Source organism: Solanum pennellii, chromosome 7 (assembly GCF_001406875.1).
Source record: "Solanum pennellii chromosome 7, SPENNV200".
Lineage (NCBI taxonomy): Eukaryota > Viridiplantae > Streptophyta > Magnoliopsida > Solanales > Solanaceae > Solanum > Solanum pennellii.
In genome coordinates, this window is record NC_028643.1 from 70,265,551 (window position 1) to 70,277,037 (window position 11,487).

The window sequence follows — 11,487 nt, forward strand, 5'->3', positions numbered from 1 at the left end:
AATATTATACAAAGTTGTATGTAACTAAGTTATTTGGGATTACCTAATTGCTCAACAAATTAGATTGATGTGAGACACATGTATAAAGCATATATACTAAATCAATATAGTATTATATAAAATTGTGTGTAACGAAGTAATTGGGACTACCCTAATTGCTCAGCAAACTTGATTGATATGACATATACGTATTGAACACCTACATCAAAAAACATCTACACTAAACTAATATAATATTATTTAAAATTGTATATAACTTATATCAGTTACTAATATTAAAAACGGAAAAGATTCAAAAATATCTCTGAACTATTGAAAATAGCTTACATATATCCTTAAACTATTTTTTGGCTCTTTTTGACTATATAAACACTCTCTCATTCTTATTGGTATACTGTAAAAAAAAACTCTCACCTCTCACACTCTTAGACTTTGAAACTTACCCGTTCACTTTCCACTCACGACTTTGACACTTACCCATTCACTTTCCACTCACGTTTAAATACTCTTAACCACTTAAAGAAGAGTAAAACACTCTCTTATGCTCTTGTAAAGAAAAGAATATGTTCATATATTTTGAGAGACTCTTGTGTTTGGGTGGGATTGCTCTAACTTATATTGAATTTAAGTTTGTCGGCTAAATAATTGCTCTACTTAACTGGTTAGTTCCTTTTATCCCTATAATCTCCTGTCTTGCATTAGTATCATTTATCTTGCACAAATTGAATGGCTATAACAAATAAAGGAATCGTTTGGGTCAGTTCCTCTATCCTTTTCTATGTGTACGCTTATTTTGTGTTTAAGTTCATGTTTATCATTCATCCCTGTTATGTGTGTCCGCCTACTTTTAAATCAATTGATATTGCCAATATATGAAAATTAATATCATTCCTTTGTTATTTTATATATTTGTGGTGTGCTACCTCCTTTATGTAGCAGGGTTTTTATATATGAGTTGAAGGTTTCGAAGATTCGGTTTGAAAGAGATAGCTGATGAAGTTTTACTTTTAAATTTTTGATCTTGTTTAACTTAAGTGTGGTTTCATTCGATTTGATTTGTGATTTGTATAACTTTCTAACTCTTAACTCTCTAATATTATATGAAACAACTTGGGGAATCGTCTAAGGGGGGAGGAGGTTTATGTGCTAATTGTTTCTTATTACTTAGTTATTTTTATTTGTGTTTGGATGCTACTTAACCGTAAATTGTGAGTTGGTGGGATATCTCTAAATACTTGGCCAAAAAATCACTATTTATTTATAACCTTGGCTCATTAAAATTATTTTAGTCTAATGACAAAACAAATTTCTTTAAGTCGGTGAATTTTCTTTTTTATATACTAATGCTACGACTAGGCTTGTGAGTTGATCATCCTAACTAACCAGTTGTTATCAAGTTCACTATAGTAATTAATCAAGTCTTGTAATTAAAATGTTAATTGATATATGTTGGTATAAATCTAGTATGTTGATTACCTAGATACCATGCCTATAGGTTGTGGATATAGTTCTTTACTTACAAATCATGTCTATAGGCATTCTACTAATCTCCAGCATGCTAATAATGTAGCTTAATTCTGTCACTGTTTTCAGCATAATATATAACTAATTTGGTCACGACCTTCCGGCCACTAATAAAGTACAATGACATTCTATTTTATTGCTACTAAAATAAATTTAATAAAATTCACCCTTGATAAAATCAGCTACTGCCCTAAAAAAGCTCTTTTATATTTTCTACGTGTTAGTCCTAATTAAAATTGGTTCACTAATTATTTGTTGCACTAAAGCATTTTCCTACCACTTAAAATCAATCATTTTTTTGCGTTAACAAACTTTTTCTCTATTTAAAGTAAATAAATGGATCAATTAATCGTCGATAGTGATGTAATGTGACCACTCTTTTGCGCTATTTAAAATTAATTATAAATTATTTTTTTGCGCTTGTAATAATTATTTATTTTATTTTATTTTTTGTCTTCTAAACTAATATATGTTTGTATGCTCACACACTAGCATGAAATCTTTACACTAATTATGTGTGTTTGCTAGCATGTTGATAACCGAATTTTAAAGGCCAAATTGAAACCTATCATGCTAAAATTACCGTCTTTTTTGTTTGACTTGGTGTGTAGGAGGGCTTTATATTTTATTTTGTCTAAACCCACCCTTTAAGAGTCCAATGCCTCTTGGACAATAAAATTGGGACGAGTAAGTTATGCATGCGGTGGTGGGGTAGGGTTAGTTGGTCCTATGGAGATGATGACATTAACTGAGGCTCGAAAAGACAAACCTTGGTCTTGTCTGTCCCTATACGGCAACCTATCGGAAAATAAAAAGAAAGGTCGAGTGCTGATCCAAAAAGTCTCTTAGAGTCTCCCTTCCCTTTTACTCCCTTTACTTGTTTGTTTTAAATTATATTTATTTGGGGTAGACCAAAATAAAATAATAAAATTGTTTGCTTATTTATTTGTCTCTTTTCTATCCTCTCGCTTATCTCTTTATTAATTGTTTAGTATATATATTTTATTGTCATCACTTAAACTCGCATGTTTAAATATTAATTAAAATAAGAACATGAGCTATTCGTTCGACTTGTTTATCACATAGTCTCGTATGTTAAAATTAAATAAAAAAAGAGCGTAATTGTTTATTTATTGCTATCACCTAGCCTTGCATGTTTAAATTAATTAAAAAATAAAATAGTCTTAATTATTTTATATTTGTTATCACTTAGCGAGCATGCTAATTAATTAACTCTAAATGAAGTAACCTCATTTGCTACTTGTAACCCCAACATAAATTGCATGAGATACGGCTGGGACTCACATTTGTGGACCTCGAGGGTTGCCTAACACCTTTCCCTCGAGGTAATTTGAACTCTTACCTTAATCTCTGGCTCGTTGACCTTAGCTAGACTTAGTTAGGTTAGATAGGTGCCCTAACGTGCCTTAATTCGTTAGGTGGCGACTCTTCAAAACCTTAAATCCCAAAAGAGTTGTTAGGTCGTGCACAAAACCCGTTTTGATGAAAAATGGGGTGCAACACAAGAGTAGTGTCTTGAACGAAGAGATGAGAAGAAAATTTTTAGGTTCTTCTTTGTCAGGTGTCCTGATAACTGGCCCTAGGGAGAGAAACAAAACTCGTGATTCTCAGTATAGGGAAAAAAATAGGAGCAAATCCAGAGGCAGACTTGAGGATATTGAGTGCTATCATTGTGGCATGAAAGCGCAAATAAAGAAGTTCTACAAGAAGTTGAATAGGGAAAACAAAAACAAAGAGAAAACAAAAGAAGATGGAAAATTGCTTAGCCACCGTTACCATCGAAGATCTTGTTACTTTCCTTGATGTGGATATGATAAATATTGCTTGTGATGAGTCAAGTTGGGTTGTGAACACTGGTGCCGCATCTCATGTGACATCTAGGTGACGGGACAAGAGACTTAGTCACATCAGCGAGAAAGGACTTAATGTTCTAGCCAAGAAGAAATTTTTGTCAAATTTTAAAAGTGCTAAATTAGAAAAGTGTGAGCACTGCTTGGCTAGTTAAAAAGAATAGAGTTTTCTTTAAGTCCTATCCTCCTTCGAGAAAAACAGAGTTGCTTCAGTTGGTGCACTCTGATTTATGTGTGGTCTAATGAAGATAAAGACATTGGGTGGTGCACTCTACTTTGTCACTTTCATTGATGATTGCTCGATAAAACTTTGAATCTATGTGTTGAAGACTAAAGATCAAGTGTTAGGTGTCTTCAAGCAGTTTCAAGCTTCATTTGAAAGAGAAACTGGAAAGAAACTGAAATGCTCTTATAGATAATGGTGGTGAATATTGTGGACCATTTGATGAATACTGCAAGCATCAAGGTATTAGACATCAGAAGGCTCCTTCTAAGACTCCTCAACTTAATGGTTTGGCTGAGAGGATGAACAAGACCTATATGGAAAGACTTAGATGTTTGCTTTCTAAAACAAAGTTGCCGAACTCATTTTGGGGTGAGGCTTTATTGACTGTTGCACATGTTATTAATCTATCTCATGTTATTGCTTTGCAAAGTGATGTACCAAATACTATTTGGCATTGAAATGATGTTTCTTATGGCCATTTGAGAGTATTTGGTTGCAAAACTTTTGTACATGTGCCAAAAGATGAGAGGTAAAAGTTAGATGCCAAGACAAGGCAGTTCATCTTCATTGGATATGGTTTTGATGAATTCGGTTACAGGCTATATGAGAAAAGAAAATTGTGAGAAGCCGTGATTTTATTTTCATGAAGAATCAAACAATTGAAGATATTGACAAATTGAAGAAGCTAGAATCTTCAAGTTTTGATGGTATAGTTCATCACGATGAAGTTCCTCACACAAGTGTGCATGATGTTGTTGGGATTGATAATCATGGTGACGCCCAGAATCATATATTGAATCAACATGTTGATGTTAATAATAACAATGATATTGTTATTGATGATTCTATTGCTCATGAAGTTGTGGACGAATCAAAATTTCGCTTCGGAGGTTCACAAGACAACGATTTTCTTTCTCCCATTATTCACCCAATGAATATATGTTACTCACTGACGGAGGAGAACCTGAATGTTATTAGAAGGCCATGAAAGATGAGCACAAGGATCAATGAATTGAAGCAATGTAAGATGAGATGAAGTTTCTGCATGAGAATCACACTTATGAGTTGGTAAAATTGCCTAAAGGCATGAGAGCTTTGAAGAATAAGTGGGTGTTCAGAGTTAAAGTTGTAGAACACAACTTGAAGTCCAGGTACAAAGTTATATTGGTTGTTAAGAGATTTGGTCAAAAGAAGGGTATTGACTTTGACGAAATATTTTCTCCTGTTGTAAAAATGTTCTCGACTCGCACAGTTCTAGGTTTTGGCTGCTAGTCTTAATTTAGAGATAGAACAGATGGATGTGAAGACGACTTTCCTTCACGGTGACCTAGAAAAAGAGATTTATATGGAACAATCTGATGGCTTCAAAGTAAAAGATAAAGATACCTCCTTCCAGTGAATGAGACTGGAGGGGGAGATTTGTGGAGTCCATCCCATATTTTTGGTCAACTCTTGTTATTCAATTGCTATAAGTAATTGTTAAAAAGGAATAGTAATTAGAGTTGAAAATAAATGATTTGGTGGTTGACAAATTGATAAAATTTGCAACCGTTTTTTTGACTTTGCTATATTTATCTATGTCATTATTGATATAGGCATGATTTTCTCCTTCTATAAATAGAGCATTCTTGCTCATTTGTAGAACACACCAATTTAGAGAGAAAAAATCATTTTGAGAGCAAAGTGAGGTATTCAAAAGACTATACAAGAAAAACAGTTTGTGAAGAGAAATAGAGCGTGAACGATATTTTAGTAAGGTGGAAAGCAAAAAAGTGTTTTTCCTATTGAGTGTTTAGTAGTCACTTTGAGTATTGTATTCGTGACTAGACAATGTAAAATTCCTTACTATAGTAATATCAGTTGCTTATCTTGGTCCGTGTTTTTTCCCTTATTTAGAAGGATTTCCACGTACAATTCTTTGTGTCATTATTTTTCATTTTATTTCCATTATTTTTATCATATATATTTTTGTATTTATCCACGTTTTCTCAATAAATTTGGGCACAAGATTACAAGTGCATTATTTAAAAAAAAATGTATCAAAGTGAAATTGATACTTACTTCTCTAGATAATTCAACATTCAGTGAGAAGAGTATTAGTTTTAATTAAACCATTTTCATTTACTCAAATATTTTAACAACTTTAAAGAAATAATCTTGATAAATAATGTTCTACTCTTATAACATATAAAAAATTAAAATTAAATTTATACCCACATAGATATGAACCTGCCCCATATTTGGTTTTAAGAACTCCCCTTTCATCCCACCCCGTTTAATTTTTAAGAACCTCATTTTATTTCGCCTCGCATTTCACCCATTCTGCACAACTTTAAAATCACTCGACTCTATATAACATTAAAATCACCCCGCTCCACATCCGCCCACCCATTGGCTTCTCTATAGAAAAGCAAATAAATAGAAATAATTATAAGGTATCGTCGATGGAATTGCTAAGCAATTATTATATCTGATGAATACCCAACTGCCACCTCCATTTCTGCTCAAAGTACAATAGTGAAGTTGTAAAATTAATGACCTCCCTCTTTTCTTTTCGGTGGTTGGTTGGTGTTACCACATTAATTACTAATTAGATGTGACTCTTCTCCCTTTATGCATCACACACGAATATATATAGTCTAAGATCTTACATATAGGACCTAAAAATGGATTAAAAAATAATTTATGTATTTATAATTAATTATGGATACGTTGCATAATTCTATTGTTCATATGCCACCTCTTACTAATAGAAAGAAGTCACAGTCCGGGTGGGAAACTCTTCGAGCGGATCAAGCTCTTCTTTTCTTCCTTTATTACGAGATCCGGAAGTAGAAAGAAGTTGTATCGGAAAGGTGACAACTTCAAAGTACCTTGTCAATTAAAGTTAGAATTGATGAAAAGAAATAACTTATTAGTATTTTCTCTGTTTAATTGTGTTTCTTTAGAAAAATTATAATTCTTGGAAAAAATACAATTTCTCGAGAAAAATAACAATTCATTAAAACAATCATAATCCTTGACAAAATAACAGAAAAGTAACAATTCATCAAAACAATCATAATCTTTGACAAAATAACAAATCCTTAAGAAAAGTCACAATCTTTTGAAAGAATCACAACTCATTGAAAAAGTCACAGTATTTCAAAAAAGTTACAACATATTAGAAAAGTCACAACAATTTATAAAAGTATAACCCTTAAGAAAGTCACAACTTACAACTCTTCAGAAGAATTACAACTTATCGAAAAAGTCACAATCTTTAAAAAAATCATAAGAAAAATCAAAGTCACATCTCTTTAAAAAAGTTTCAATTCTTCAAAAAGAAATCATGACTCATCGAAAAAGTCGCAATTCTTCAAAAGTATCATAATCATCCTTTGAAAAGTTACAATCCTTCACAATAATTACAATTACTATAATTATTTAATATTCAAGTAAGATAATTCATACTTTATAGATATAGATTAGAGTAATCTAAATAAACTGTTGTCCAAGTATTCTAAAGTATTATGGGGTTTCTAAAGGTATTTTTCAGTATTGAAAATCAATATTCTGGTTAAAAAGTTTTTTTCTTAAATATAATTAGGTATTCAATAAAGTGTTAGAAACATTAATAAATAGAGTAGTTAGTTTGCTTTTCCAAAAACATGTTGATAAGCACTCTGAGACAAAATAACTTAAATGGTCATTAGGCATAATAATCATTTAGACAACTTGTTTATATACTTTATCACTGATTATAATAATTATAAGTACATGTCGTTGTTTATACTTTACTATCGTACAGAAATTTGTTGACTTCGAAACTGCAAATTTTCTTCTACAAGAATTAAATGGAAACCATAAATCAATTTCAATTTTTTATTACATTAAACTCATCCATGCACAAGTGGCATTACATGAACCACCAACAAGACTAAGTTTCCCAATATTGGATCGAACCGTAAAATAAAAATATTAATTGGTCCAACATATTTTTAATTCAATTAGTACATTGTTCATTTCCACATTTTATTATTACGTTGTTATACGTTAATGAATCATGGGGAAAAGATGAAATACGTAAAACATTGATTACGATGATGCGAACTTTTGAAAAGAAAGGGTGAGTTTGGTAGAAAAGAAAATGTTTTCCATAAAATATTTCATCAAAAAGATAAGTAATCGTTTATGTAATATATTTTTTATTGATTCAGAAATTATTTACCCAATTATTAAAGAACTAATTGAACTATCCTAAACCTAAGAAAATAGAAAATGTTTTCTTTTAATACCAAAAAAGGAAGCATAAAAAGCAAGTACCACTAATTCACTATATCTATAAGTAATTTCGTAAATAAAGATTTATTTTTTCTAATATTCAAATACTTATTTATATTCAGACGTCTCAATTTTAATAAAACGTTTCAATTTTAATAAAAATAATAAGACTTAAAAGTTAAATTATCAAATTGAGAATAAAAAATAGTTAAATATATTTTGGCCGAATATCTATATGTGATGTATATAATAAAGTTAATATTATTGTTGAACAAAAGAAACAGAATGTGTATCACTAGAAGATCTCCATTGATGAAGCTTGAGGAAGAAATAGAAGAAGAAGTGAGGAAGAAGAGATAGTACTCTTCTTAGATGTAAATTGATAGAGTGGTGTAAAACCAGAAATGCAAAGTGTTTTACAAATGAATCTGCAGCAGCTATATATACACATAACTAACTCTAACAGATTATTTATGAACTAACTAATCTCTAACTAACTAATGGAAATGTAACTAACTAATTGAAAGGCTATAACTAACTAGTTGTTTACATATATAAATATCAATACCCCCCCTCAAGTTGGAGGTGTAGCAAGCAGATCCAACTTGCTTAAGATTGCTGAATGCTTCACTCCAGTGAGTGCTTTGGTTAGAATATCAGCAAGTTGGTCACCAGTTCCAATATGATGCAATGAAATCAACCCTTCTTGAAGTTTAGCTCGCACAAAATGACAATCGACTTCAATATGCTTCGTTCTTTCATGGAATACAGGATTCTTGGCAATTTGTAATGCTGACTGGCTATCACAGAAAACAGGAAAAGGACTAGCACACGGCACAGTTAGCTCTTCAAACAATCTGCTTAACCATACCAATTCCCCTACTACTTTTCTAATGGATCTGTATTCAGCTTCAGCTGAAGAAAGAGATATAGTCTCTTGTTTCTTCGACTTCCAGCTGACAGGACTTGATCCCAACAATACAATATAACCAGTAACTGACTTTCTTGAATCAGGACAGGATGCCTAGTCTGAATCACAAAAATCTTGTACCTGGTAGTCATTAGTAGAAGACATGAGCAAACCCAAAGTTGGATCTTTTTTTAGATATCTAAGCAGATGATATGCAGCCTGCAAATGAGGCTCTCTAGGTTCCTGCATAAACTGACTCAGATGCTGTACTCCATATGCAATATCTAATCTTGTATTGGTGAGAAAATTTAACTTTCCAATCAACTTTCTATATGACTTAGGATTTTCCAGAAGTTTCCCTTTACTGGCTTTGAGCTTGATTGTAGAATCAAGAGGAGAAGCAAGACTAGAGTATTCTGTGCAGTTATACTCTTTGAGAAGATCAAGCACAAATTTTCTCTGAGAAATAAGCATTCCAGCCTCCGTATATAGTATTTCCAAACCCAAAAAATAGTGTAGCTTTCCCAAATCCTTGATTTTGAATTGGTTATGAAGATAGTTCTTTAACTGATCAATCTCTTCAGCATCATTACCAGTAAGTAGAATATCATCTACATATACAGCTATAAACACAGTGGAAGGACCTTGTTTTCTATAGAACAAAGAATAGTCATTTAAGGAGTTACTGTATCCCCTAGACTTCAAAGCATCAGACAACTTAGCATACCATTGTCTGCTGGCCTGTTTTAAACCATATAGGGACTTGTTGAGTTTACAAACCATGCCTTTAGTAGTAACATCTAAACCCTGTGGAATATCCATGTATACTTCTTCATGCAACTCTCCATGAAGAAAGGCATTGTTGACATCCAACTGGTATATATTCCAGTGCTTCTTTACAGCAGTTTCTATCAAAACTCTCACAGTTTTCATTTTGATAACTGGAGAAAAAGTCTCTGTATAATCTACTCCATAGTGCTGAGTGTAACCCTTTACAACTAGCCTTGCTTTGTACCTTTCTATGCTCCCATCAGCCTTATGTTTTACCTTATAAACCCATCTACATCCAACAGCCTTTTTACCAGCAGGAAGTGGCATAAGTTCCCAAGTATCATTGTCATGTAGTGCAGTCAACTCTTGTGTCATTGCTTCTTGCCAAGCAGGATTCATTGCAGCCTCATTAAATGATGATGGTTCACAATCATGTGACACACTCAATATAAGTGACTGACTATCAGGATACAAGGATGTAGAAGCTATATGATGGTGATGTGAAAAAGATGCATGTAAAGAGGTCATGTAGTCTTTAAGATAAACTGGAGGTTTATGGGTTCTAGTAGATTTTCTGATGGGAGGATCATATTCTGAGGATGTGAGGTTTGGTGAAGGAGAAGTAGTCAAAATAGGATCACATTGCTCAGGTTCTGGAGAGGTGAGACAAACATTATCATTATCAAAAAAAACATTATTAAATGTAGAACTTGAAGAAGGATTGTTGATAGGAAAATTGATGATATTGGAAAAAGGAAATATTGTTTCATGGAACACAACATCTCTAGAAATATGTACTTTCATGCTGCTCAAACTCAACACCTTGTAACCTTTAACTCCAAAAGGATATCCTAGGAATACATGAGGTGTAGCTCTAGGTTCAAATTTTGTTCTTTGATGTTTGGGTGCAGTAGGAAAACAAAGGCAGCCAAAACTTCTCATGTGAGAATATTGAGGCTCTTGATTATACAATATAGTAAAAGGTCATTTGTTGTGAAGATAAGCAGAAGGAAGCCTATTGATTATATATGTGGCAGTAAGTATGCATTCCCCCCAATATTTGATAGGTAATTTGGATTGAAAAAGAAGAGCTCTAGCTGTTTCTAATAGGTACTTGTGTTTTCTCTCTACCACACCATTTTGTTGTGGTGTATAAGGACAAGATTTCTGATGTAATATTCCTTTGGATTGAAAATAAAGGATAGATTCTTGATTTACAAACTCAAGACCATTATCTGATCTTACTGTTTGAACACTTGTCTTAAACTGATTTTCTACCATGTTGACAAAAGATTTTACAATATGTAAAGCATTACTTTTACAACTCAACAAATGTGTCCATGTAGTTCTACTAAAGTCATCAACTAAGGTAATGAAGTATTTAAAATTGTCATGAGTGGGTACATGATAAGGACCCCATAAGTCTATATGCAGAAGCTCAAAAACTTTTGATGTATTATGAGTCTTAGGTGGAAAAGAGAGTCTAGTCTGCCTGGACATAGGGCAAATATTGCAAGTAAAAGGCTGTTTAGATGAAAAAATCACAGGAATGTGATAGAATATGTGCCTTCACTTAACAAGTAATGGACCAGGTCCCTTACTACACTCCAGAAAATTACCAGAAAGTTAAATGCAGTAAAATCAACACAATGATTTTACGTGGAAACCTCCTTGCTTAAGGGAGTAAAACCACGACCTGTTCCACAGGATTTTCAATCGTTTTCACTAATCTTCAAAAGCAAAAGTAAAACACGATTACAACAAACGTAAGAAAGAGTTATCAATCTTACAGTTAAGCAACAGTCCCTATTGCTTAACAAGCCTAAGTAGAAAACTATCTACCCACTAAGCTATCCCACCTGGACAACTTAGACTTTCAACACTACCCACTGATTCCTTTATAGTTTCAGGAATAGTTTACA